This window comes from Phyllobates terribilis, unplaced genomic scaffold (genome assembly GCF_046119375.1).
Source record: "Phyllobates terribilis strain yellow unplaced genomic scaffold, ASM4611937v1 Scaffold_437__1_contigs__length_1545540, whole genome shotgun sequence".
Taxonomy (NCBI): Eukaryota; Metazoa; Chordata; class Amphibia; order Anura; family Dendrobatidae; genus Phyllobates; species Phyllobates terribilis.
In genome coordinates this window covers 337,594-362,842 of record NW_027363197.1, presented here as the reverse complement: position 1 = coordinate 362,842, position 25,249 = coordinate 337,594, and the positions used below count along the sequence as shown (strand labels likewise).

At 45.1% G+C, this 25,249-nt stretch overlaps 17 non-coding genes across 17 annotated transcripts; all 17 read left to right on the top strand.

The window, feature by feature from the left end:
- The first annotated feature begins 2,232 nt into the window (after nucleotides 1-2,232).
- Nucleotides 2,233-2,423, top strand: LOC141228601 (U2 spliceosomal RNA). The gene has a single exon (XR_012295408.1). It is a non-coding gene; the product is annotated as a U2 spliceosomal RNA (small nuclear RNA).
- A 1,115-nt stretch (nucleotides 2,424-3,538) lies between these two features.
- On the top strand, nucleotides 3,539-3,729 carry LOC141228232 (U2 spliceosomal RNA). The gene has a single exon (XR_012295151.1). It is a non-coding gene; the product is annotated as a U2 spliceosomal RNA (small nuclear RNA).
- Nucleotides 3,730-4,844: 1,115 nt separating this feature from the next.
- LOC141228600 (U2 spliceosomal RNA) lies at nucleotides 4,845-5,035 on the top strand. The gene has a single exon (XR_012295407.1). It is a non-coding gene; the product is annotated as a U2 spliceosomal RNA (small nuclear RNA).
- A 1,115-nt stretch (nucleotides 5,036-6,150) lies between these two features.
- Nucleotides 6,151-6,341, top strand: LOC141228599 (U2 spliceosomal RNA). The gene has a single exon (XR_012295406.1). It is a non-coding gene; the product is annotated as a U2 spliceosomal RNA (small nuclear RNA).
- Nucleotides 6,342-7,456: 1,115 nt separating this feature from the next.
- On the top strand, nucleotides 7,457-7,647 carry LOC141228598 (U2 spliceosomal RNA). Its single transcript, XR_012295405.1, has one exon. It is a non-coding gene; the product is annotated as a U2 spliceosomal RNA (small nuclear RNA).
- A 1,115-nt stretch (nucleotides 7,648-8,762) lies between these two features.
- Nucleotides 8,763-8,953, top strand: LOC141228597 (U2 spliceosomal RNA). The gene has a single exon (XR_012295404.1). It is a non-coding gene; the product is annotated as a U2 spliceosomal RNA (small nuclear RNA).
- Nucleotides 8,954-10,068: 1,115 nt separating this feature from the next.
- Nucleotides 10,069-10,259, top strand: LOC141228595 (U2 spliceosomal RNA). The gene has a single exon (XR_012295402.1). It is a non-coding gene; the product is annotated as a U2 spliceosomal RNA (small nuclear RNA).
- Nucleotides 10,260-11,374: 1,115 nt separating this feature from the next.
- On the top strand, nucleotides 11,375-11,565 carry LOC141228250 (U2 spliceosomal RNA). The gene has a single exon (XR_012295168.1). It is a non-coding gene; the product is annotated as a U2 spliceosomal RNA (small nuclear RNA).
- A 1,115-nt stretch (nucleotides 11,566-12,680) lies between these two features.
- LOC141228004 (U2 spliceosomal RNA) lies at nucleotides 12,681-12,871 on the top strand. Its single transcript, XR_012294932.1, has one exon. It is a non-coding gene; the product is annotated as a U2 spliceosomal RNA (small nuclear RNA).
- Nucleotides 12,872-13,986: 1,115 nt separating this feature from the next.
- On the top strand, nucleotides 13,987-14,177 carry LOC141228269 (U2 spliceosomal RNA). Its single transcript, XR_012295186.1, has one exon. It is a non-coding gene; the product is annotated as a U2 spliceosomal RNA (small nuclear RNA).
- Nucleotides 14,178-15,289: 1,112 nt separating this feature from the next.
- Nucleotides 15,290-15,480, top strand: LOC141228594 (U2 spliceosomal RNA). The gene has a single exon (XR_012295400.1). It is a non-coding gene; the product is annotated as a U2 spliceosomal RNA (small nuclear RNA).
- A 1,115-nt stretch (nucleotides 15,481-16,595) lies between these two features.
- LOC141228593 (U2 spliceosomal RNA) lies at nucleotides 16,596-16,786 on the top strand. The gene has a single exon (XR_012295399.1). It is a non-coding gene; the product is annotated as a U2 spliceosomal RNA (small nuclear RNA).
- A 1,115-nt stretch (nucleotides 16,787-17,901) lies between these two features.
- On the top strand, nucleotides 17,902-18,092 carry LOC141228592 (U2 spliceosomal RNA). The gene has a single exon (XR_012295398.1). It is a non-coding gene; the product is annotated as a U2 spliceosomal RNA (small nuclear RNA).
- Nucleotides 18,093-20,504: 2,412 nt separating this feature from the next.
- Nucleotides 20,505-20,691, top strand: LOC141228346 (U2 spliceosomal RNA). The gene has a single exon (XR_012295261.1). It is a non-coding gene; the product is annotated as a U2 spliceosomal RNA (small nuclear RNA).
- Nucleotides 20,692-21,806: 1,115 nt separating this feature from the next.
- Nucleotides 21,807-21,997, top strand: LOC141228591 (U2 spliceosomal RNA). The gene has a single exon (XR_012295397.1). It is a non-coding gene; the product is annotated as a U2 spliceosomal RNA (small nuclear RNA).
- Nucleotides 21,998-23,112: 1,115 nt separating this feature from the next.
- On the top strand, nucleotides 23,113-23,303 carry LOC141228589 (U2 spliceosomal RNA). Its single transcript, XR_012295395.1, has one exon. It is a non-coding gene; the product is annotated as a U2 spliceosomal RNA (small nuclear RNA).
- Nucleotides 23,304-24,418: 1,115 nt separating this feature from the next.
- On the top strand, nucleotides 24,419-24,609 carry LOC141228588 (U2 spliceosomal RNA). Its single transcript, XR_012295394.1, has one exon. It is a non-coding gene; the product is annotated as a U2 spliceosomal RNA (small nuclear RNA).
- Nucleotides 24,610-25,249: the final 640 nt, after the last annotated feature.

The following is a 25,249-nucleotide window of genomic DNA, read 5'->3' as shown; positions in this document are numbered from 1 at the left end:
TAATGTTTTATATGTTTTATTATGTTTATATGAAAAGAAAAAAATTGTATGTTTTGGTGTTGTTTTATGTCTTACAGCCCGAGGACGTGCTGTGATTTACCAGGGGGGAATGTAGCACCCTGAGGATTCGGCTGCTACAGGGGTATTGCACCTCAACCCAGAGGTGTGATATTCCACTCCCGGGTAAGGATGGAGTGTGGAACTGAGCTCGGTAGGCTGCATGCACTACACACATCCCATTTCCGGGGAACAGGCCGACGGTACTCCCACTTAGAAATGTGCAGGTACGACCGAGTCTGTTCCTGGCTGGAGTGGGAGGGGGGTGGTACATCCCATGTAGTGTAGGGGCAGATAGGGGGAGCAGCCTGGGTAAAGATAGGAGCTCATTGGGTGCTGGTCACCTGAGCTCACACATAGAGGGTGTATATAAGGTGGGCACCAACAAAGAACAGGGTCAGATGCAGAGAACAAGTCAGTTGGAGACAGCAAGACAGCTGCAGAGGAGCAGACAGCAAGCAGAGAGGAAGTCAGCCTGCAGCAAGGGAGAAAAGAGAGAGACCCAGAGGAACAGAAGAGAGGACTCTAAGATCCCAACTAAAATCCCCGGGTGAAGAGTCGGCATCAGGGTACCGGAACCCAAGCTGGTGGGGGTAAAAACATTCCCCAGCCAGAGACCGGAGACCGTGGGCAGCGTTTGCCACGGTCACCCACCACATCCACCCCGAAGGCACACCACATGAAGGGTCAGGGAACCCAGGGCCAAGGGTGTCCCAACAGAAGGCCCGAGGGAGCTGGACCTAGGTGGATCACTGGTGGGGACGGCCAGAGAACGGGACAGAAGGAGAGCTCAGGGCCACGCTCCGGACTTGTTTGGGGGTTGGCTGGATCCAGGACCTGGTGGACGCAGCACGGCTCGGGTGGTCACTCGAAGCTGGAGTGACCAGTACAACATCTGCAGTAAGTAAACACCCTTAACTGCACAACCCGACTCTGTCTTCACTGCCGTCTGCACTGCACCACCACAACCCCCATCCTCTGCACCTGTCCCCTCTGAGGCTATACCCCTCCCGTTGGGGGTTATACCATCACAAGCTGCACCTACACCATCAGCCTCAGCGGACCCTGCTGCAGCGGCGGCCATAGTGACCGCAATACAACGGGTGGCGTAGTCGACATTAAGAACTTATTAACATCTGTAGGACTGCCACATACAACTGAGTTTGACACCCTGGGCACGGACCGGGTCATAGCCACTCGGAGACTACAACCCCCATCTGATCCGGCTCCGGATATTCCCATAAAGAATATGGCCCAGGGGGCGCGTCACTATCTTTCTAGCTCTCCCTTTTTACTTCCTTTTGGATAAACAGACATATTAGGCAAGCATTTTGGAGCTTTCACCTAAATAACTACAGGTGGTGAGATAAGCTGCACAATATAATTGACCTTTCAGTATATTGTTGCACACACACCATCTATTTAGCAAATGCCCTTGTTATCAACAGCAGCCTTTTAAACTCACCTGAGCTAACAGGTATGTGCGCTGGTTACTCTGCTGCGCTTAAAATTTCTTTTTTGGTTTGCTACAATGCCTTTTCTGAAACGTTGTCTCCTTCTGCTGGAACACTGACTTCTTTCATTTAATGCCTGCAGACTATAAAAGAGAACCCAACCCAAAAAGTTTGGTTGATTAGTCTGTGGCATTCTGTTAAACTGTTGCTTATGGCGGTCTCTGTGAGCTTCTCAGCGACATTCAGCCAGCCAGGTATCCTGCCTGCAGTAGATGGAATGTGGCAATGGAACGCTGGCTGCGCATGTCATAATAGGCTCTGAGCCTTTATATACCTGTGCACAGCAGCAGCCACCTTCAGTCTGCTGCTGGACAGCCAGCAGCAGCAGCAGCAGCAGGAGAGGTATGTAATCAGGAGCCCTCCTGCTAAGGGTAGACAGCTGCTCGTTCCACCCCACCCCCCGCCTTAATTGGTTCTCCTCCCTTCCAACGGTGTTGAGGCGGGTGGGAACAGCAGGGGGTGAAGTTGCTGTGTTTAAAGAGTTGGAGTTATGCAGATCTAAAACGCGTGGATTGCAGCAGCAGCAAGCCGAAAAGTGCAGGCATGTAAGGGATCTAGAGGTTGACAACATGTCTTCTTAACGGGAGTCCAGGAGCTCATCTCCACAAATGGACTTTTCAGGATCCTTGGGTGGCTCCGTAGTTTGAAACCAATTCTGGTTATCGCTTCTCGGCCTTTTGGCTAAGATCAAGTGTAGTATCTGTTCTTATCAGTTTAATATCTGATACGTCCCCTATCTGGGGACCATATATTAAATGGATTTTTAGAACAGGGAGATGGAAAAAGAGCTTGCTCTGTCCACTCCACGCATTGACCTGGTATTGCAGTATCTCCAGGACCGGTGCACCCCTTCTTTAATGCAGTTTCTAAAATCAGAAAGAATTGAATTCAATGTTTTTTGTTCATTTTGCTTGTTTGTCGGATTTTGGGATGGACTCTTTGGCTTTGCTTTTCTTCTCCTCATTGGATTTTTCATGTTCAAAGTTGCAGAAGCCAGATTACAAGCTCATTTTGGTTCAACTTCAGCAACTGTGCATTGCATTGCCATGTAATGTGATGCAATGCTATCTTTCTAGCTCTCCCTTTTTACTTCCTTTTGGATAAACAGACATATTAGGCAAGCATTTTGGAGCTTTCACCTAAATAACTACAGGTGGTGAGATAAGCTGCACAATATAATTGACCTTTCAGTATATTGTTGCACACACACCATCTATTTAGCAAATGCCCTTGTTATCAACAGCAGCCTTTTAAACTCACCTGAGCTAACAGGTATGTGCGCTGGTTACTCTGCTGCACTTAAAATTTCTTTTTTGGTTTGCTACAATGCCTTTTCTGAAACGTTGTCTCCTTCTGCTGGAACACTGACTTCTTTCATTTAATGCCTGCAGACTATAAAAGAGAACCCAACCCAAAAAGTTTGGTTGATTAGTCTGTGGCATTCTGTTAAACTGTTGCTTATGGCGGTCTCTGTGAGCTTCTCAGCGACATTCAGCCAGCCAGGTATCCTGCCTGCAGTAGATGGAATGTGGCAATGGAACGCTGGCTGCGCGTGTCATAATAGGCTCTGAGCCTTTATATACCTGTGCACAGCAGCAGCCACCTTCAGTCTGCTGCTGGACAGCCAGCAGCAGCAGCAGCAGGAGAGGTATGTAATCAGGAGCCCTCCTGCTAAGGGTAGACAGCTGCTCGTTCCACCCCACCCCCCGCCTTAATTGGTTCTCCTCCCTTCCAACGGTGTTGAGGCGGGTGGGAACAGCAGGGGGTGAAGGTGCTGTGTTTAAAGAGGTGGAGTTTTGCAGATCTAAAACGCGTGGATTGCAGCAGCAGCAAGCCGAAAAGTGCAGGCATGTAAGGGATCTAGAGGTTGACAACATGTCTTCTTAACGGGAGTCCAGGAGCTCATCTCCACAAATGGACTTTTCAGGATCCTTGGGTGGCTCCGTAGTTTGAAACCAATTCTGGTTATCGCTTCTCGGCCTTTTGGCTAAGATCAAGTGTAGTATCTGTTCTTATCAGTTTAATATCTGATACATCCCCTATCTGGGGACCATATATTAAATGGATTTTTAGAACAGGGAGATGGAAAAAGAGCTTGCTCTGTCCACTCCACGCATTGACCTGGTATTGCAGTATCTCCAGGACCGGTGCACCCCTTCTTTAATGCAGTTTCTAAAATCAGAAAGAATTGAATTCAATGTTTTTTGTTCATTTTGCTTGTTTGTCGGATTTTGGGATGGACTCTTTGGCTTTGCTTTTCTTCTCCTCATTGGATTTTTCATGTTCAAAGTTGCAGAAGCCAGATTACAAGCTCATTTTGGTTCAACTTCAGCAACTGTGCATTGCATTGCCATGTAATGTGATGCAATGCTATCTTTCTAGCTCTCCCTTTTTACTTCCTTTTGGATAAACAGACATATTAGGCAAGCATTTTGGAGCTTTCACCTAAATAACTACAGGTGGTGAGATAAGCTGCACAATATAATTGACCTTTCAGTATATTGTTGCACACACACCATCTATTTAGCAAATGCCCTTGTTATCAACAGCAGCCTTTTAAACTCACCTGAGCTAACAGGTATGTGCGCTGGTTACTCTGCTGCGCTTAAAATTTCTTTTTTGGTTTGCTACAATGCCTTTTCTGAAACGTTGTCTCCTTCTGCTGGAACACTGACTTCTTTCATTTAATGCCTGCAGACTATAAAAGAGAACCCAACCCAAAAAGTTTGGTTGATTAGTCTGTGGCATTCTGTTAAACTGTTGCTTATGGCGGTCTCTGTGAGCTTCTCAGCGACATTCAGCCAGCCAGGTATCCTGCCTGCAGTAGATGGAATGTGGCAATGGAACGCTGGCTGCGCGTGTCATAATAGGCTCTGAGCCTTTATATACCTGTGCACAGCAGCAGCCACCTTCAGTCTGCTGCTGGACAGCCAGCAGCAGCAGCAGCAGGAGAGGTATGTAATCAGGAGCCCTCCTGCTAAGGGTAGACAGCTGCTCGTTCCACCCCACCCCCCGCCTTAATTGGTTCTCCTCCCTTCCAACGGTGTTGAGGCGGGTGGGAACAGCAGGGGGTGAAGGTGCTGTGTTTAAAGAGGTGGAGTTATGCAGATCTAAAACGCGTGGATTGCAGCAGCAGCAAGCCGAAAAGTGCAGGCATGTAAGGGATCTAGAGGTTGACAACATGTCTTCTTAACGGGAGTCCAGGAGCTCATCTCCACAAATGGACTTTTCAGGATCCTTGGGTGGCTCCGTAGTTTGAAACCAATTCTGGTTATCGCTTCTCGGCCTTTTGGCTAAGATCAAGTGTAGTATCTGTTCTTATCAGTTTAATATCTGATACGTCCCCTATCTGGGGACCATATATTAAATGGATTTTTAGAACAGGGAGATGGAAAAAGAGCTTGCTCTGTCCACTCCACGCATTGACCTGGTATTGCAGTATCTCCAGGACCGGTGCACCCCTTCTTTAATGCAGTTTCTAAAATCAGAAAGAATTGAATTCAATGTTTTTTGTTCATTTTGCTTGTTTGTCGGATTTTGGGATGGACTCTTTGGCTTTGCTTTTCTTCTCCTCATTGGATTTTTCATGTTCAAAGTTGCAGAAGCCAGATTACAAGCTCATTTTGGTTCAACTTCAGCAACTGTGCATTGCATTGCCATGTAATGTGATGCAATGCTATCTTTCTAGCTCTCCCTTTTTACTTCCTTTTGGATAAACAGACATATTAGGCAAGCATTTTGGAGCTTTCACCTAAATAACTACAGGTGGTGAGATAAGCTGCACAATATAATTGACCTTTCAGTATATTGTTGCACACACACCATCTATTTAGCAAATGCCCTTGTTATCAACAGCAGCCTTTTAAACTCACCTGAGCTAACAGGTATGTGCGCTGGTTACTCTGCTGCGCTTAAAATTTCTTTTTTGGTTTGCTACAATGCCTTTTCTGAAACGTTGTCTCCTTCTGCTGGAACACTGACTTCTTTCATTTAATGCCTGCAGACTATAAAAGAGAACCCAACCCAAAAAGTTTGGTTGATTAGTCTGTGGCATTCTGTTAAACTGTTGCTTATGGCGGTCTCTGTGAGCTTCTCAGCGACATTCAGCCAGCCAGGTATCCTGCCTGCAGTAGATGGAATGTGGCAATGGAACGCTGGCTGCGCGTGTCATAATAGGCTCTGAGCCTTTATATACCTGTGCACAGCAGCAGCCACCTTCAGTCTGCTGCTGGACAGCCAGCAGCAGCAGCAGCAGGAGAGGTATGTAATCAGGAGCCCTCCTGCTAAGGGTAGACAGCTGCTCGTTCCACCCCACCCCCCGCCTTAATTGGTTCTCCTCCCTTCCAACGGTGTTGAGGCGGGTGGGAACAGCAGGGGGTGAAGGTGCTGTGTTTAAAGAGGTGGAGTTATGCAGATCTAAAACGCGTGGATTGCAGCAGCAGCAAGCCGAAAAGTGCAGGCATGTAAGGGATCTAGAGGTTGACAACATGTCTTCTTAACGGGAGTCCAGGAGCTCATCTCCACAAATGGACTTTTCAGGATCCTTGGGTGGCTCCGTAGTTTGAAACCAATTCTGGTTATCGCTTCTCGGCCTTTTGGCTAAGATCAAGTGTAGTATCTGTTCTTATCAGTTTAATATCTGATACGTCCCCTATCTGGGGACCATATATTAAATGGATTTTTAGAACAGGGAGATGGAAAAAGAGCTTGCTCTGTCCACTCCACGCATTGACCTGGTATTGCAGTATCTCCAGGACCGGTGCACCCCTTCTTTAATGCAGTTTCTAAAATCAGAAAGAATTGAATTCAATGTTTTTTGTTCATTTTGCTTGTTTGTCGGATTTTGGGATGGACTCTTTGGCTTTGCTTTTCTTCTCCTCATTGGATTTTTCATGTTCAAAGTTGCAGAAGCCAGATTACAAGCTCATTTTGGTTCAACTTCAGCAACTGTGCATTGCATTGCCATGTAATGTGATGCAATGCTATCTTTCTAGCTCTCCCTTTTTACTTCCTTTTGGATAAACAGACATATTAGGCAAGCATTTTGGAGCTTTCACCTAAATAACTACAGGTGGTGAGATAAGCTGCACAATATAATTGACCTTTCAGTATATTGTTGCACACACACCATCTATTTAGCAAATGCCCTTGTTATCAACAGCAGCCTTTTAAACTCACCTGAGCTAACAGGTATGTGCGCTGGTTACTCTGCTGCGCTTAAAATTTCTTTTTTGGTTTGCTACAATGCCTTTTCTGAAACGTTGTCTCCTTCTGCTGGAACACTGACTTCTTTCATTTAATGCCTGCAGACTATAAAAGAGAACCCAACCCAAAAAGTTTGGTTGATTAGTCTGTGGCATTCTGTTAAACTGTTGCTTATGGCGGTCTCTGTGAGCTTCTCAGCGACATTCAGCCAGCCAGGTATCCTGCCTGCAGTAGATGGAATGTGGCAATGGAACGCTGGCTGCGCGTGTCATAATAGGCTCTGAGCCTTTATATACCTGTGCACAGCAGCAGCCACCTTCAGTCTGCTGCTGGACAGCCAGCAGCAGCAGCAGCAGGAGAGGTATGTAATCAGGAGCCCTCCTGCTAAGGGTAGACAGCTGCTCGTTCCACCCCACCCCCCGCCTTAATTGGTTCTCCTCCCTTCCAACGGTGTTGAGGCGGGTGGGAACAGCAGGGGGTGAAGGTGCTGTGTTTAAAGAGGTGGAGTTATGCAGATCTAAAACGCGTGGATTGCAGCAGCAGCAAGCCGAAAAGTGCAGGCATGTAAGGGATCTAGAGGTTGACAACATGTCTTCTTAACGGGAGTCCAGGAGCTCATCTCCACAAATGGACTTTTCAGGATCCTTGGGTGGCTCCGTAGTTTGAAACCAATTCTGGTTATCGCTTCTCGGCCTTTTGGCTAAGATCAAGTGTAGTATCTGTTCTTATCAGTTTAATATCTGATACGTCCCCTATCTGGGGACCATATATTAAATGGATTTTTAGAACAGGGAGATGGAAAAAGAGCTTGCTCTGTCCACTCCACGCATTGACCTGGTATTGCAGTATCTCCAGGACCGGTGCACCCCTTCTTTAATGCAGTTTCTAAAATCAGAAAGAATTGAATTCAATGTTTTTTGTTCATTTTGCTTGTTTGTCGGATTTTGGGATGGACTCTTTGGCTTTGCTTTTCTTCTCCTCATTGGATTTTTCATGTTCAAAGTTGCAGAAGCCAGATTACAAGCTCATTTTGGTTCAACTTCAGCAACTGTGCATTGCATTGCCATGTAATGTGATGCAATGCTATCTTTCTAGCTCTCCCTTTTTACTTCCTTTTGGATAAACAGACATATTAGGCAAGCATTTTGGAGCTTTCACCTAAATAACTACAGGTGGTGAGATAAGCTGCACAATATAATTGACCTTTCAGTATATTGTTGCACACACACCATCTATTTAGCAAATGCCCTTGTTATCAACAGCAGCCTTTTAAACTCACCTGAGCTAACAGGTATGTGCGCTGGTTACTCTGCTGCGCTTAAAATTTCTTTTTTGGTTTGCTACAATGCCTTTTCTGAAACGTTGTCTCCTTCTGCTGGAACACTGACTTCTTTCATTTAATGCCTGCAGACTATAAAAGAGAACCCAACCCAAAAAGTTTGGTTGATTAGTCTGTGGCATTCTGTTAAACTGTTGCTTATGGCGGTCTCTGTGAGCTTCTCAGCGACATTCAGCCAGCCAGGTATCCTGCCTGCAGTAGATGGAATGTGGCAATGGAACGCTGGCTGCGCGTGTCATAATAGGCTCTGAGCCTTTATATACCTGTGCACAGCAGCAGCCACCTTCAGTCTGCTGCTGGACAGCCAGCAGCAGCAGCAGCAGGAGAGGTATGTAATCAGGAGCCCTCCTGCTAAGGGTAGACAGCTGCTCGTTCCACCCCACCCCCCGCCTTAATTGGTTCTCCTCCCTTCCAACGGTGTTGAGGCGGGTGGGAACAGCAGGGGGTGAAGGTGCTGTGTTTAAAGAGGTGGAGTTATGCAGATCTAAAACGCGTGGATTGCAGCAGCAGCAAGCCGAAAAGTGCAGGCATGTAAGGGATCTAGAGGTTGACAACATGTCTTCTTAACGGGAGTCCAGGAGCTCATCTCCACAAATGGACTTTTCAGGATCCTTGGGTGGCTCCGTAGTTTGAAACCAATTCTGGTTATCGCTTCTCGGCCTTTTGGCTAAGATCAAGTGTAGTATCTGTTCTTATCAGTTTAATATCTGATACGTCCCCTATCTGGGGACCATATATTAAATGGATTTTTAGAACAGGGAGATGGAAAAAGAGCTTGCTCTGTCCACTCCACGCATTGACCTGGTATTGCAGTATCTCCAGGACCGGTGCACCCCTTCTTTAATGCAGTTTCTAAAATCAGAAAGAATTGAATTCAATGTTTTTTGTTCATTTTGCTTGTTTGTCGGATTTTGGGATGGACTCTTTGGCTTTGCTTTTCTTCTCCTCATTGGATTTTTCATGTTCAAAGTTGCAGAAGCCAGATTACAAGCTCATTTTGGTTCAACTTCAGCAACTGTGCATTGCATTGCCATGTAATGTGATGCAATGCTATCTTTCTAGCTCTCCCTTTTTACTTCCTTTTGGATAAACAGACATATTAGGCAAGCATTTTGGAGCTTTCACCTAAATAACTACAGGTGGTGAGATAAGCTGCACAATATAATTGACCTTTCAGTATATTGTTGCACACACACCATCTATTTAGCAAATGCCCTTGTTATCAACAGCAGCCTTTTAAACTCACCTGAGCTAACAGGTATGTGCGCTGGTTACTCTGCTGCGCTTAAAATTTCTTTTTTGGTTTGCTACAATGCCTTTTCTGAAACGTTGTCTCCTTCTGCTGGAACACTGACTTCTTTCATTTAATGCCTGCAGACTATAAAAGAGAACCCAACCCAAAAAGTTTGGTTGATTAGTCTGTGGCATTCTGTTAAACTGTTGCTTATGGCGGTCTCTGTGAGCTTCTCAGCGACATTCAGCCAGCCAGGTATCCTGCCTGCAGTAGATGGAATGTGGCAATGGAACGCTGGCTGCGCGTGTCATAATAGGCTCTGAGCCTTTATATACCTGTGCACAGCAGCAGCCACCTTCAGTCTGCTGCTGGACAGCCAGCAGCAGCAGCAGCAGGAGAGGTATGTAATCAGGAGCCCTCCTGCTAAGGGTAGACAGCTGCTCGTTCCACCCCACCCCCCGCCTTAATTGGTTCTCCTCCCTTCCAACGGTGTTGAGGCGGGTGGGAACAGCAGGGGGTGAAGGTGCTGTGTTTAAAGAGGTGGAGTTATGCAGATCTAAAACGCGTGGATTGCAGCAGCAGCAAGCCGAAAAGTGCAGGCATGTAAGGGATCTAGAGGTTGACAACATGTCTTCTTAACGGGAGTCCAGGAGCTCATCTCCACAAATGGACTTTTCAGGATCCTTGGGTGGCTCCGTAGTTTGAAACCAATTCTGGTTATCGCTTCTCGGCCTTTTGGCTAAGATCAAGTGTAGTATCTGTTCTTATCAGTTTAATATCTGATACGTCCCCTATCTGGGGACCATATATTAAATGGATTTTTAGAACAGGGAGATGGAAAAAGAGCTTGCTCTGTCCACTCCACGCATTGACCTGGTATTGCAGTATCTCCAGGACCGGTGCACCCCTTCTTTAATGCAGTTTCTAAAATCAGAAAGAATTGAATTCAATGTTTTTTGTTCATTTTGCTTGTTTGTCGGATTTTGGGATGGACTCTTTGGCTTTGCTTTTCTTCTCCTCATTGGATTTTTCATGTTCAAAGTTGCAGAAGCCAGATTACAAGCTCATTTTGGTTCAACTTCAGCAACTGTGCATTGCATTGCCATGTAATGTGATGCAATGCTATCTTTCTAGCTCTCCCTTTTTACTTCCTTTTGGATAAACAGACATATTAGGCAAGCATTTTGGAGCTTTCACCTAAATAACTACAGGTGGTGAGATAAGCTGCACAATATAATTGACCTTTCAGTATATTGTTGCACACACACCATCTATTTAGCAAATGCCCTTGTTATCAACAGCAGCCTTTTAAACTCACCTGAGCTAACAGGTATGTGCGCTGGTTACTCTGCTGCGCTTAAAATTTCTTTTTTGGTTTGCTACAATGCCTTTTCTGAAACGTTGTCTCCTTCTGCTGGAACACTGACTTCTTTCATTTAATGCCTGCAGACTATAAAAGAGAACCCAACCCAAAAAGTTTGGTTGATTAGTCTGTGGCATTAAGTTAAACTGTTGCTTATGGCGGTCTCTGTGAGCTTCTCAGCGACATTCAGCCAGCCAGGTATCCTGCCTGCAGTAGATGGAATGTGGCAATGGAACGCTGGCTGCGCGTGTCATAATAGGCTCTGAGCCTTTATATACCTGTGCACAGCAGCAGCCACCTTCAGTCTGCTGCTGGACAGCCAGCAGCAGCAGCAGCAGGAGAGGTATGTAATCAGGAGCCCTCCTGCTAAGGGTAGACAGCTGCTCGTTCCACCCCACCCCCCGCCTTAATTGGTTCTCCTCCCTTCCAACGGTGTTGAGGCGGGTGGGAACAGCAGGGGGTGAAGGTGCTGTGTTTAAAGAGGTGGAGTTATGCAGATCTAAAACGCGTGGATTGCAGCAGCAGCAAGCCGAAAAGTGCAGGCATGTAAGGGATCTAGAGGTTGACAACATGTCTTCTTAACGGGAGTCCAGGAGCTCATCTCCACAAATGGACTTTTCAGGATCCTTGGGTGGCTCCGTAGTTTGAAACCAATTCTGGTCATCGCTTCTCGGCCTTTTGGCTAAGATCAAGTGTAGTATCTGTTCTTATCAGTTTAATATCTGATACGTCCCCTATCTGGGGACCATATATTGAATGGATTTTTAGAACAGGGAGATGGAAAAAGAGCTTGCTCTGTCCACTCCACGCATTGACCTGGTATTGCAGTATCTCCAGGACCGGTGCACCCCTTCTTTAATGCAGTTTCTAAAATCAGAAAGAATTGAATTCAATGTTTTTTGTTCATTTTGCTTGTTTGTCGGATTTTGGGATGGACTCTTTGGCTTTGCTTTTCTTCTCCTCATTGGATTTTTCATGTTCAAAGTTGCAGAAGCCAGATTACAAGCTCATTTTGGTTCAACTTCAGCAACTGTGCATTGCATTGCCATGTAATGTGATGCAATGCTATCTTTCTAGCTCTCCCTTTTTACTTCCTTTTGGATAAACAGACATATTAGGCAAGCATTTTGGAGCTTTCACCTAAATAACTACAGGTGGTGAGATAAGCTGCACAATATAATTGACCTTTCAGTATATTGTTGCACACACACCATCTATTTAGCAAATGCCCTTGTTATCAACAGCAGCCTTTTAAACTCACCTGAGCTAACAGGTATGTGCGCTGGTTATTCTGCTGCGCTTAAAATTTCTTTTTTGGTTTGCTACAATGCCTTTTCTGAAACGTTGTCTCCCTCTGCTGGAACACTGACTTCTTTCATTTAATGCCTGCAGACTATAAAAGAGAACCCAACCCAAAAAGTTTGGTTGATTAGTCTGTGGCATTCTGTTAAACTGTTGCTTATGGCGGTCTCTGTGAGCTTCTCAGCGACATTCAGCCAGCCAGGTATCCTGCCTGCAGTAGATGGAATGTGGCAATGGAACGCTGGCTGCGCGTGTCATAATAGGCTCTGAGCCTTTATATACCTGTGCACAGCAGCAGCCACCTTCAGTCTGCTGCTGGACAGCCAGCAGCAGCAGCAGCAGGAGAGGTATGTAATCAGGAGCCCTCCTGCTAAGGGTAGACAGCTGCTCGTTCCACCCCACCCCCCGCCTTAATTGGTTCTCCTCCCTTCCAACGGTGTTGAGGCGGGTGGGAACAGCAGGGGGTGAAGGTGCTGTGTTTAAAGAGGTGGAGTTATGCAGATCTAAAACGCGTGGATTGCAGCAGCAGCAAGCCGAAAAGTGCAGGCATGTAAGGGATCTAGAGGTTGACAACATGTCTTCTTAACGGGAGTCCAGGAGCTCATCTCCACAAATGGACTTTTCAGGATCCTTGGGTGGCTCCGTAGTTTGAAACCAATTCTGGTTATCGCTTCTCGGCCTTTTGGCTAAGATCAAGTGTAGTATCTGTTCTTATCAGTTTAATATCTGATACGTCCCCTATCTGGGGACCATATATTAAATGAATTTTTAGAACAGGGAGATGGAAAAAGAGCTTGCTCTGTCCACTCCACGCATTGACCTGGTATTGCAGTATCTCCAGGATCGGTGCACCCCTTCTTTAATGCAGTTTCTAAAATCAGAAAGAATTGAATTCAATGTTTTTTGTTCATTTTGCTTGTTTGTCGGATTTTGGGATGGACTCTTTGGCTTTGCTTTTCTTCTCCTCATTGGATTTTTCATGTTCAAAGTTGCAGAAGCCAGATTACAAGCTCATTTTGGTTCAACTTCAGCAACTGTGCATTGCATTGCCATGTAATGTGATGCAATGCTATCTTTCTAGCTCTCCCTTTTTACTTCCTTTTGGATAAACAGACATATTAGGCAAGCATTTTGGAGCTTTCACCTAAATAACTACAGGTGGTGAGATAAGCTGCACAATATAATTGACCTTTCAGTATATTGTTGCACACACACCATCTATTTAGCAAATGCCCTTGTTATCAACAGCAGCCTTTTAAACTCACCTGAGCTAACAGGTATGTGCGCTGGTTACTCTGCTGCGCTTAAAATTTCTTTTTTGGTTTGCTACAATGCCTTTTCTGAAACGTTGTCTCCCTCTGCTGGAACACTGACTGCTTTCATTTAATGCCTGCAGACTATAAAAGAGAACCCAACCCAAAAAGTTTGGTTGATTAGTCTGTGGCATTCTGTTAAACTGTTGCTTATGGCGGTCTCTGTGAGCTTCTCAGCGACATTCAGCCAGCCAGGTATCCTGCCTGCAGTAGATGGAATGTGGCAATGGAACGCTGGCTGCGCGTGTCATAATAGGCTCTGAGCCTTTATATACCTGTGCACAGCAGCAGCCACCTTCAGTCTGCTGCTGGACAGCCAGCAGCAGCAGCAGCAGGAGAGGTATGTAATCAGGAGCCCTCCTGCTAAGGGTAGACAGCTGCTCGTTCCACCCCACCCCCCGCCTTAATTGGTTCTCCTCCCTTCCAACGGTGTTGAGGCGGGTGGGAACAGCAGGGGGTGAAGGTGCTGTGTTTAAAGAGGTGGAGTTATGCAGATCTAAAACGCGTGGATTGCAGCAGCAGCAAGCCGAAAAGTGCAGGCATGTAAGGGATCTAGAGGTTGACAACATGTCTTCTTAACGGGAGTCCAGGAGCTCATCTCCACAAATGGACTTTTCAGGATCCTTGGGTGGCTCCGTAGTTTGAAACCAATTCTGGTTATCGCTTCTCGGCCTTTTGGCTAAGATCAAGTGTAGTATCTGTTCTTATCAGTTTAATATCTGATACGTCCCCTATCTGGGGACCATATATTAAATGGATTTTTAGAACAGGGAGATGGAAAAAAAGCTTGCTCTGTCCACTCCACGCACTGACCTGGTATTGCAGTATCTCCAGGACCGGTGCACCCCTTCTTTAATGCAGTTTCTAAAATCAGAAAGAATTGAATTCAATGTTTTTTGTTCATTTTGCTTGTTTGTCGGATTTTGGGATGGACTCTTTGGCTTTGCTTTTCTTCTCCTCATTGGATTTTTCATGTTCAAAGTTGCAGAAGCCAGATTACAAGCTCATTTTGGTTCAACTTCAGCAACTGTGCATTGCATTGCCATGTAATGTGATGCAATGCTATCTTTCTAGCTCTCCCTTTTTACTTCCTTTTGGATAAACAGACATATTAGGCAAGCATTTTGGAGCTTTCACCTAAATAACTACAGGTGGTGAGATAAGCTGCACAATATAATTGACCTTTCAGTATATTGTTGCACACACACCATCTATTTAGCAAATGCCCTTGTTATCAACAGCAGCCTTTTAAACTCACCTGAGCTAACAGGTATGTGCGCTGGTTACTCTGCTGCGCTTAAAATTTCTTTTTTGGTTTGCTACAATGCCTTTTCTGAAACGTTGTCTCCTTCTGCTGGAACACTGACTTCTTTCATTTAATGCCTGCAGACTATAAAAGAGAACCCAACCCAAAAAGTTTGGTTGATTAGTCTGTGGCATTCTGTTAAACTGTTGCTTATGGCGGTCTCTGTGAGCTTCTCAGCGACATTCAGCCAGCCAGGTATCCTGCCTGCAGTAGATGGAATGTGGCAATGGAACGCTGGCTGCGCGTGTCATAATAGGCTCTGAGCCTTTATATGCCTGTGCACAGCAGCAGCCACCTTCAGTCTGCTGCTGGACAGCCAGCAGCAGCAGCAGGAGAGGTATGTAATCAGGAGCCCTCCTGCTAAGGGTAGACAGCTGCTCGTTCCACCCCACCCCCCGCCTTAATTGGTTCTCCTCCCTTCCAACGGTGTTGAGGCGGGTGGGAACAGCAGGGGGTGAAGGTGCTGTGTTTAAAGAGGTGGAGTTATGCAGATCTAAAACGCGTGGATTGCAGCAGCAGCAAGCCGAAAAGTGCAGGCATGTAAGGGATCTAGAGGTTGACAACATGTCTTCTTAACGGGAGTCCAGGAGCTCATCTCCACAAATGGACTTTTCAGGATCCTTGGGTGGCTCCGTAGTTTGAAACCAATTCTGGTTATCGCTTCTCGGCCTTTTGGCTAAGATCAAGTGTAGTATCTGTTCTTATCAGTTTAATATCTGATACGTCCCCTATCTGGGGACCATATATTAAATGGATTTTTAGAACAGGGAGATGGAAAAAGAGCTTGCTCTGTCCACTCCACGCATTGACCTGGTATTGCAGTATCTCCAGGACCGGTGCACCCCTTCTTTAATGCAGTTTCTAAAATCAGAAAGAATTGAATTCAATGTTTTTTGTTCATTTTGCTTGTTTGTCGGATTTTGGGATGGACTCTTTGGCTTTGCTTTTCTTCTCCTCATTGGATTTTTCATGTTCAAAGTTGCAGAAGCCAGATTACAAGCTCATTTTGGTTCAACTTCAGCAACTGTGCATTGCATTGCCATGTAATGTGATGCAATGCTATCTTTCTAGCTCTCCCTTTTTACTTCCTTTTGGATAAACAGACATATTAGGCAAGCATTTTGGAGCTTTCACCTAAATAACTACAGGTGGTGAGATAAGCTGCACAATATAATTGACCTTTCAGTATATTGTTGCACACACACCATCTATTTAGCAAATGCCCTTGTTATCAACAGCAGCCTTTTAAACTCACCTGAGCTAACAGGTATGTGCGCTGGTTACTCTGCTGCGCTTAAAATTTCTTTTTTGGTTTGCTACAATGCCTTTTCTGAAACGTTGTCTCCTTCTGCTGGAACACTGACTTCTTTCATTTAATGCCTGCAGACTATAAAAGAGAACCCAACCCAAAAAGTTTGGTTGATTAGTCTGTGGCATTCTGTTAAACTGTTGCTTATGGCGGTCTCTGTGAGCTTCTCAGCGACATTCAGCCAGCCAGGTATCCTGCCTGCAGTAGATGGAATGTGGCAATGGAACGCTGGCTGCGCGTGTCATAATAGGCTCTGAGCCTTTATATACCTGTGCACAGCAGCAGCCACCTTCAGTCTGCTGCTGGACAGCCAGCAGCAGCAGCAGCAGGAGAGGTATGTAATCAGGAGCCCTCCTGCTAAGGGTAGACAGCTGCTCGTTCCACCCCACCCCCCGCCTTAATTGGTTCTCCTCCCTTCCAACGGTGTTGAGGCGGGTGGGAACAGCAGGGGGTGAAGGTGCTGTGTTTAAAGAGGTGGAGTTATGCAGATCTAAAACGCGTGGATTGCAGCAGCAGCAAGCCGAAAAGTGCAGGCATGTAAGGGATCTAGAGGTTGACAACATGTCTTCTTAACGGGAGTCCAGGAGCTCATCTCCACAAATGGACTTTTCAGGATCCTTGGGTGGCTCCGTAGTTTGAAACCAATTCTGGTTATCGCTTCTCGGCCTTTTGGCTAAGATCAAGTGTAGTATCTGTTCTTATCAGTTTAATATCTGATACGTCCCCTATCTGGGGACCATATATTAAATGGATTTTTAGAACAGGGAGATGGAAAAAGAGCTTGCTCTGTCCACTCCACGCATTGACCTGGTATTGCAGTATCTCCAGGACCGGTGCACCCCTTCTTTAATGCAGTTTCTAAAATCAGAAAGAATTGAATTCAATGTTTTTTGTTCATTTTGCTTGTTTGTCGGATTTTGGGATGGACTCTTTGGCTTTGCTTTTCTTCTCCTCATTGGATTTTTCATGTTCAAAGTTGCAGAAGCCAGATTACAAGCTCATTTTGGTTCAACTTCAGCAACTGTGCATTGCATTGCCATGTAATGTGATGCAATGCTATCTTTCTAGCTCTCCCTTTTTACTTCCTTTTGGATAAACAGACATATTAGGCAAGCATTTTGGAGCTTTCACCTAAATAACTACAGGTGGTGAGATAAGCTGCACAATATAATTGACCTTTCAGTATATTGTTGCACACACACCATCTATTTAGCAAATGCCCTTGTTATCAACAGCAGCCTTTTAAACTCACCTGAGCTAACAGGTATGTGCGCTGGTTACTCTGCTGCGCTTAAAATTTCTTTTTTGGTTTGCTACAATGCCTTTTCTGAAACGTTGTCTCCTTCTGCTGGAACACTGACTTCTTTCATTTAATGCCTGCAGACTATAAAAGAGAACCCAACCCAAAAAGTTTGGTTGATTAGTCTGTGGCATTCTGTTAAACTGTTGCTTATGGCGGTCTCTGTGAGCTTCTCAGCGACATTCAGCCAGCCAGGTATCCTGCCTGCAGTAGATGGAATGTGGCAATGGAACGCTGGCTGCGCGTGTCATAATAGGCTCTGAGCCTTTATATACCTGTGCACAGCAGCAGCCACCTTCAGTCTGCTGCTGGACAGCCAGCAGCAGCAGCAGCAGGAGAGGTATGTAATCAGGAGCCCTCCTGCTAAGGGTAGACAGCTGCTCGTTCCACCCCAGCCCCCGCCTTAATTGGTTCTCCTCCCTTCCAACGGTGTTGAGGCGGGTGGGAACAGCAGGGGGTGAAGGTGCTGTGTTTAAAGAGGTGGAGTTATGCAGATCTAAAACGCGTGGATTGCAGCAGCAGCAAGCCGAAAAGTGCAGGCATGTAAGGGATCTAGAGGTTGACAACATGTCTTCTTAACGGGAGTCCAGGAGCTCATCTCCACAAATGGACTTTTCAGGATCCTTGGGTGGCTCCGTAGTTTGAAACCAATTCTGGTTATCGCTTCTCGGCCTTTTGGCTAAGATCAAGTGTAGTATCTGTTCTTATCAGTTTAATATCTGATACGTCCCCTATCTGGGGACCATATATTAAATGGATTTTTAGAACAGGGAGATGGAAAAAGAGCTTGCTCTGTCCACTCCACGCATTGACCTGGTATTGCAGTATCTCCAGGACCGGTGCACCCCTTCTTTAATGCAGTTTCTAAAATCAGAAAGAATTGAAATCAATGTTTTTTGTTCATTTTGCTTGTTTGTCGGATTTTGGGATGGACTCTTTGGCTTTGCTTTTCTTCTCCTCATTGGATTTTTCATGTTCAAAGTTGCAGAAGCCAGATTACAAGCTCATTTTGGTTCAACTTCAGCAACTGTGCATTGCATTGCCATGTAATGTGATGCAATGCTATCTTTCTAGCTCTCCCTTTTTACTTCCTTTTGGATAAACAGACATATTAGGCAAGCATTTTGGAGCTTTCACCTAAATAACTACAGGTGGTGAGATAAGCTGCACAATATAATTGACCTTTCAGTATATTGTTGCACACACACCATCTATTTAGCAAATGCCCTTGTTATCAACAGCAGCCTTTTAAACTCACCTGAGCTAACAGGTATGTGCGCTGGTTACTCTGCTGCGCTTAAAATTTCTTTTTTGGTTTGCTACAATGCCTTTTCTGAAACGTTGTCTCCTTCTGCTGGAACACTGACTTCTTTCATTTAATGCCTGCAGACTATAAAAGAGAACCCAACCCAAAAAGTTTGGTTGATTAGTCTGTGGCATTCTGTTAAACTGTTGCTTATGGCGGTCTCTGTGAGCTTCTCAGCGACATTCAGCCAGCCAGGTATCCTGCCTGCAGTAGATGGAATGTGGCAATGGAACGCTGGCTGCGCGTGTCATAATAGGCTCTGAGCCTTTATATACCTGTGCACAGCAGCAGCCACCTTCAGTCTGCTGCTGGACAGCCAGCAGCAGCAGCAGCAGGAGAGGTATGTAATCAGGAGCCCTCCTGCTAAGGGTAGACAGCTGCTCGTTCCACCCCACCCCCCGCCTTAATTGGTTCTCCTCCCTTCCAACGGTGTTGAGGCGGGTGGGAACAGCAGGGGGTGAAGGTGCTGTGTTTAAAGAGGTGGAGTTATGCAGATCTAAAACGCGTGGATTGCAGCAGCAGCAAGCCGAAAAGTGCAGGCATGTAAGGGATCTAGAGGTTGACAACATGTCTTCTTAACGGGAGTCCAGGAGCTCATCTCCACAAATGGACTTTTCAGGATCCTTGGGTGGCTCCGTAGTTTGAAACCAATTCTGGTTATCGCTTCTCGGCCTTTTGGCTAAGATCAGGTGCAGTGATCTACCAGTTGCTGCCTTGGCCTTGGCTAGGAGGTGCCCAGGGTACCCGGCTCCTTGGCCTGGGGGGATCGCTTTGCCTAACGGCAGGGCTTCACCCTCCTGCTGCTATTGGGGAGTCGGATTAGTCCCTGGGCAACGAGAGGCGATCATCGTGTCACCACACATAGCTGTGGGGGGCAGTTCTTTTGGAGGAAGACGATGGAGTTGACGAGGAAGAGGAACTGTTTACGGTTCTATGTGAAGACGGAGTTAGAGGATTTTTCGTTGGAGGAGAATCAGATCTTGGATATTCTGTTCAAGTATGGGACGATCATTGAAGAGGACATTTTTTGTATGCAAGAAATCAAGTTTAAAAAGGTATTTGACGTAACACTGAAGTCTGAAGAAAAGTGTATTTGTCTTCTCAAGAATTGGGAAGGAAAAGAAATTGGAGTTAATGCTCTTTTTGCTGGAAGGCCGAAAAAGGTGGTTATCTGTATGGATGACCCCTTTGTAGAGATGGAGGAAGTGATGGAGTTTTTGAAGCCATGGAGTATTTTGGTAAAATTCCAGAAGGACTACTTAAATAAAGTGGGAGTCTGGAATGGGAAGAGAAGTTTCCTAGTTTGGGAAAATGGACAAAATGAACTAAGTTTAGGAAGGATTGTTATAAATGGTAAATGTGGATTCAGTTATGTGGAAAATGGTAAAAGAAGAATTGATAATGGGAAACCTGGATTTTGTTATGAGGAAGGTGGGAAAAAAGAGGAGAAAGGGAAAAAGATATTTGAAGAATCGTTTGAAGATTGTAAAGAGAAAGAAGACAAAGATATACAAGTAGTTGAAAATAAGAAGGAGTTTGTGGGAGAGAAGCAGGAGTTCTCAGGAGTTGGGGACTCTATGTTTTGCAGACTGGAGAGAGTACCTAGAAGTAAAGACGTTAAGGAAAAAAGGAAGGTGGATGATAAGGGAAAAGAGAAAGTAATGCAGGATTGTGTTGATACCAGTGCTGAAGCTGAAGAAGATGAAAAGATTTTGCTGCAAGGTTTTGACTGGAAATTGTTGGACATGTCATGGAGGAAGAAGAAACGTGGAAGAAGAAAAATGTTGAGTTGATGTTTTTGTTGGAAGTTTTTTGTTGTTGATGTAAGGATATGTTATGTTATGTTTTATTTATTAATTATCATTAAATTTTCTTAAAAAAAACAAAAAGTTGAATTCGGATGATGAAGGCGTAGGCGACATTTTTTTGGTTATCCATGCAAATGGAATTTAATTTATGTCGCGTCTTCTGACGCATTCAATTAAAAAAATCTGTTCTTATCAGTTTAATATCTGATACGTCCCCTATCTGGGGACCATATATTAAATGGATTTTTAGAACAGGGAGATGGAAAAAGAGCTTGCTCTGTCCACTCCACGCATTGACCTGGTATTGCAGTATCTCCAGGACCGGTGCACCCCTTCTTTAATGCAGTTTCTAAAATCAGAAAGAATTGAATTCAATGTTTTTTGTTCATTTTGCTTGTTTGTCGGATTTTGGGATGGACTCTTTAGCTTTGCTTTTCTTCTCCTCATTGGATTTTTCATGTTCAAAGTTGCAGAAGCCAGATTACAAGCTCATTTTGGTTCAACTTCAGCAACTGTGCATTGCATTGCCATGTAATGTGATGCAATGCTATCTTTCTAGCTCTCCCTTTTTACTTCCTTTTGGATAAACAGACATATTAGGCAAGCATTTTGGAGCTTTCACCTAAATAACTACAGGTGGTGAGATAAGCTGCACAATATAATTGACCTTTCAGTATATTGTTGCACACACACCATCTATTTAGCAAATGCCCTTGTTATCAACAGCAGCCTTTTAAACTCACCTGAGCTAACAGGTATGTGCGCTGGTTACTCTGCTGCGCTTAAAATTTCTTTTTTGGTTTGCTACAATGCCTTTTCTGAAACGTTGTCTCCTTCTGCTGGAACACTGACTTCTTTCATTTAATGCCTGCAGACTATAAAAGAGAACCCAACCCAAAAAGTTTGGTTGATTAGTCTGTGGCATTCTGTTAAACTGTTGCTTATGGCGGTCTCTGTGAGCTTCTCAGCGACATTCAGCCAGCCAGGTATCCTGCCTGCAGTAGATGGAATGTGGCAATGGAACGCTGGCTGCGCGTGTCATAATAGGCTCTGAGCCTTTATATACCTGTGCACAGCAGCAGCCACCTTCAGTCTGCTGCTGGACAGCCAGCAGCAGCAGCAGCAGGAGAGGTATGTAATCAGGAGCCCTCCTGCTAAGGGTAGACAGCTGCTCGTTCCACCCCACCCCCCGCCTTAATTGGTTCTCCTCCCTTCCAACGGTGTTGAGGCGGGTGGGAACAGCAGGGGGTGAAGGTGCTGTGTTTAAAGAGGTGGAGTTATGCAGATCTAAAACACGTGGATTGCAGCAGCAGCAAGCCGAAAAGTGCAGGCATGTAAGGGATCTAGAGGTTGACAACATGTCTTCTTAACGGGAGTCCAGGAGCTCATCTCCACAAATGGACTTTTCAGGATCCTTGGGTGGCTCCGTAGTTTGAAACCAATTCTGGTTATCGCTTCTCGGCCTTTTGGCTAAGATCAAGTGTAGTATCTGTTCTTATCAGTTTAATATCTGATACGTCCCCTATCTGGGGACCATATATTAAATGGATTTTTAGAACAGGGAGATGGAAAAAGAGCTTGCTCTGTCCACTCCACGCATTGACCTGGTATTGCAGTATCTCCAGGACCGGTGCACCCCTTCTTTAATGCAGTTTCTAAAATCAGAAAGAATTGAATTCATTGTTTTTTGTTCATTTTGCTTGTTTGTCGGATTTTGGGATGGACTCTTTGGCTTTGCTTTTCTTCTCCTCATTGGATTTTTCATGTTCAAAGTTGCAGAAGCCAGATTACAAGCTCATTTTGGTTCAACTTCAGCAACTGTGCATTGCATTGCCATGTAATGTGATGCAATGCTATCTTTCTAGCTCTCCCTTTTTACTTCCTTTTGGATAAACAGACATATTAGGCAAGCATTTTGGAGCTTTCACCTAAATAACTACAGGTGGTGAGATAAGCTGCACAATATAATTGACCTTTCAGTATATTGTTGCACACACACCATCTATTTAGCAAATGCCCTTGTTATCAACAGCAGCCTTTTAAACTCACCTGAGCTAACAGGTATGTGCGCTGGTTACTCTGCTGCGCTTAAAATTTCTTTTTTGGTTTGCTACAATGCCTTTTCTGAAACGTTGTCTCCTTCTGCTGGAACACTGACTTCTTTCATTTAATGCCTGCAGACTATAAAAGAGAACCCAACCCAAAAAGTTTGGTTGATTAGTCTGTGGCATTCTGTTAAACTGTTGCTTATGGCGGTCTCTGTGAGCTTCTCAGCGACATTCAGCCAGCCAGGTATCCTGCCTGCAGTAGATGGAATGTGGCAATGGAACGCTGGCTGCGCGTGTCATAATAGGCTCTGAGCCTTTATATACCTGTGCACAGCAGCAGCCACCTTCAGTCTGCTGCTGGACAGCCAGCAGCAGCAGCAGCAGGAGAGGTATGTAATCAGGAGCCCTCCTGCTAAGGGTAGACAGCTGCTCGTTCCACCCCACCCCCCGCCTTAATTGGTTCTCCTCCCTTCCAACGGTGTTGAGGCGGGTGGGAACAGCAGGGGGTGAAGGTGCTGTGTTTAAAGAGGTGGAGTTATGCAGATCTAAAACGCGTGGATTGCAGCAGCAGCAAGCCGAAAAGTGCAGGCATGTAAGGGATCTAGAGGTTGACAACATGTCTTCTTAACGGGAGTCGAGGAGCTCATCTCCACAAATGGACTTTTCAGGATCCTTGGGTGGCTCCGTAGTTTGAAACCAATTCTGGTTATCGCTTCTCGGCCTTTTGGCTAAGATCAAGTGTAGTATCTGTTCTTATCAGTTTAATATCTGATACGTCCCCTATCTGGGGACCATATATTAAATGGATTTTTAGAACAGGGAGATGGAAAAAGAGCTTGCTCTGTCCACTCCACGCATTGACCTGGTATTGCAGTATCTCCAGGACCGGTGCACCCCTTCTTTAATGCAGTTTCTAAAATCAGAAAGAATTGAATTCAATGTTTTTTGTTCATTTTGCTTGTTTGTCGGATTTTGGGATGGACTCTTTGGCTTTGCTTTTCTTCTCCTCATTGGATTTTTCATGTTCAAAGTTGCAGAAGCCAGATTACAAGCTCATTTTGGTTCAACTTCAGCAACTGTGCATTGCATTGCCATGTAATGTGATGCAATGCTATCTTTCTAGCTCTCCCTTTTTACTTCCTTTTGGATAAACAGACATATTAGGCAAGCATTTTGGAGCTTTCACCTAAATAACTACAGGTGGTGAGATAAGCTGCACAATATAATTGACCTTTCAGTATATTGTTGCACACACACCATCTATTTAGCAAATGCCCTTGTTATCAACAGCAGCCTTTTAAACTCACCTGAGCTAACAGGTATGTGCGCTGGTTACTCTGCTGCGCTTAAAATTTCTTTTTTGGTTTGCTACAATGCCTTTTCTGAAACGTTGTCTCCTTCTGCTGGAACACTGACTTCTTTCATTTAATGCCTGCAGACTATAAAAGAGAACCCAACCCAAAAAGTTTGGTTGATTAGTCTGTGGCATTCTGTTAAACTGTTGCTTATGGCGGTCTCTGTGAGCTTCTCAGCGACATTCAGCCAGCCAGGTATCCTGCCTGCAGTAGATGGAATGTGGCAATGGAACGCTGGCTGCGCGTGTCATAATAGGCTCTGAGCCTTTATATACCTGTGCACAGCAGCAGGCACCTTCAGTCTGCTGCTGGACAGCCAGCAGCAGCAGCAGCAGGAGAGGTATGTAATCAGGAGCCCTCCTGCTAAGGGTAGACAGCTGCTCGTTCCACCCCACCCCCCGCCTTAATTGGTTCTCCTCCCTTCCAACGGTGTTGAGGCGGGTGGGAACAGCAGGGGGTGAAGGTGCTGTGTTTAAAGAGGTGGAGTTATGCAGATCTAAAACGCGTGGATTGCAGCAGCAGCAAGCCGAAAAGTGCAGGCATGTAAGGGATCTAGAGGTTGACAACATGTCTTCTTAACGGGAGTCCAGGAGCTCATCTCCACAAATGGACTTTTCAGGATCCTTGGGTGGCTCCGTAGTTTGAAACCAATTCTGGTTATCGCTTCTCGGCCTTTTGGCTAAGATCAAGTGTAGTATCTGTTCTTATCAGTTTAATATCTGATACGTCCCCTATCTGGGGACCATATATTAAATGGATTTTTAGAACAGGGAGATGGAAAAAGAGCTTGCTCTGTCCACTCCACGCATTGACCTGGTATTGCAGTATCTCCAGGACCGGTGCACCCCTTCTTTAATGCAGTTTCTAAAATCAGAAAGAATTGAATTCAATGTTTTTTGTTCATTTTGCTTGTTTGTCAGATTTTGGGATGGACTCTTTGGCTTTGCTTTTCTTCTCCTCATTGGATTTTTCATGTTCAAAGTTGCAGAAGCCAGATTACAAGCTCATTTTGGTTCAACTTCAGCAACTGTGCATTGCATTGCCATGTAATGTGATGCAATGCTATCTTTGTAGCTCTCCCTTTTTACTTCCTTTTGGATAAACAGACATATTAGGCAAGCATTTTGGAGCTTTCACCTAAATAACTACAGGTGGTGAGATAAGCTGCACAATATAATTGACCTTTCAGTATATTGTTGCACACACACCATCTATTTAGCAAATGCCCTTGTTATCAACAGCAGCCTTTTAAACTCACCTGAGCTAACAGGTATGTGCGCTGGTTACTCTGCTGCGCTTAAAATTTCTTTTTTGGTTTGCTACAATGCCTTTTCTGAAACGTTGTCTCCTTCTGCTGGAACACTGACTTCTTTCATTTAATGCCTGCAGACTATAAAAGAGAACCCAACCCAAAAAGTTTGGTTGATTAGTCTGTGGCATTCTGTTAAACTGTTGCTTATGGCGGTCTCTGTGAGCTTCTCAGCGACATT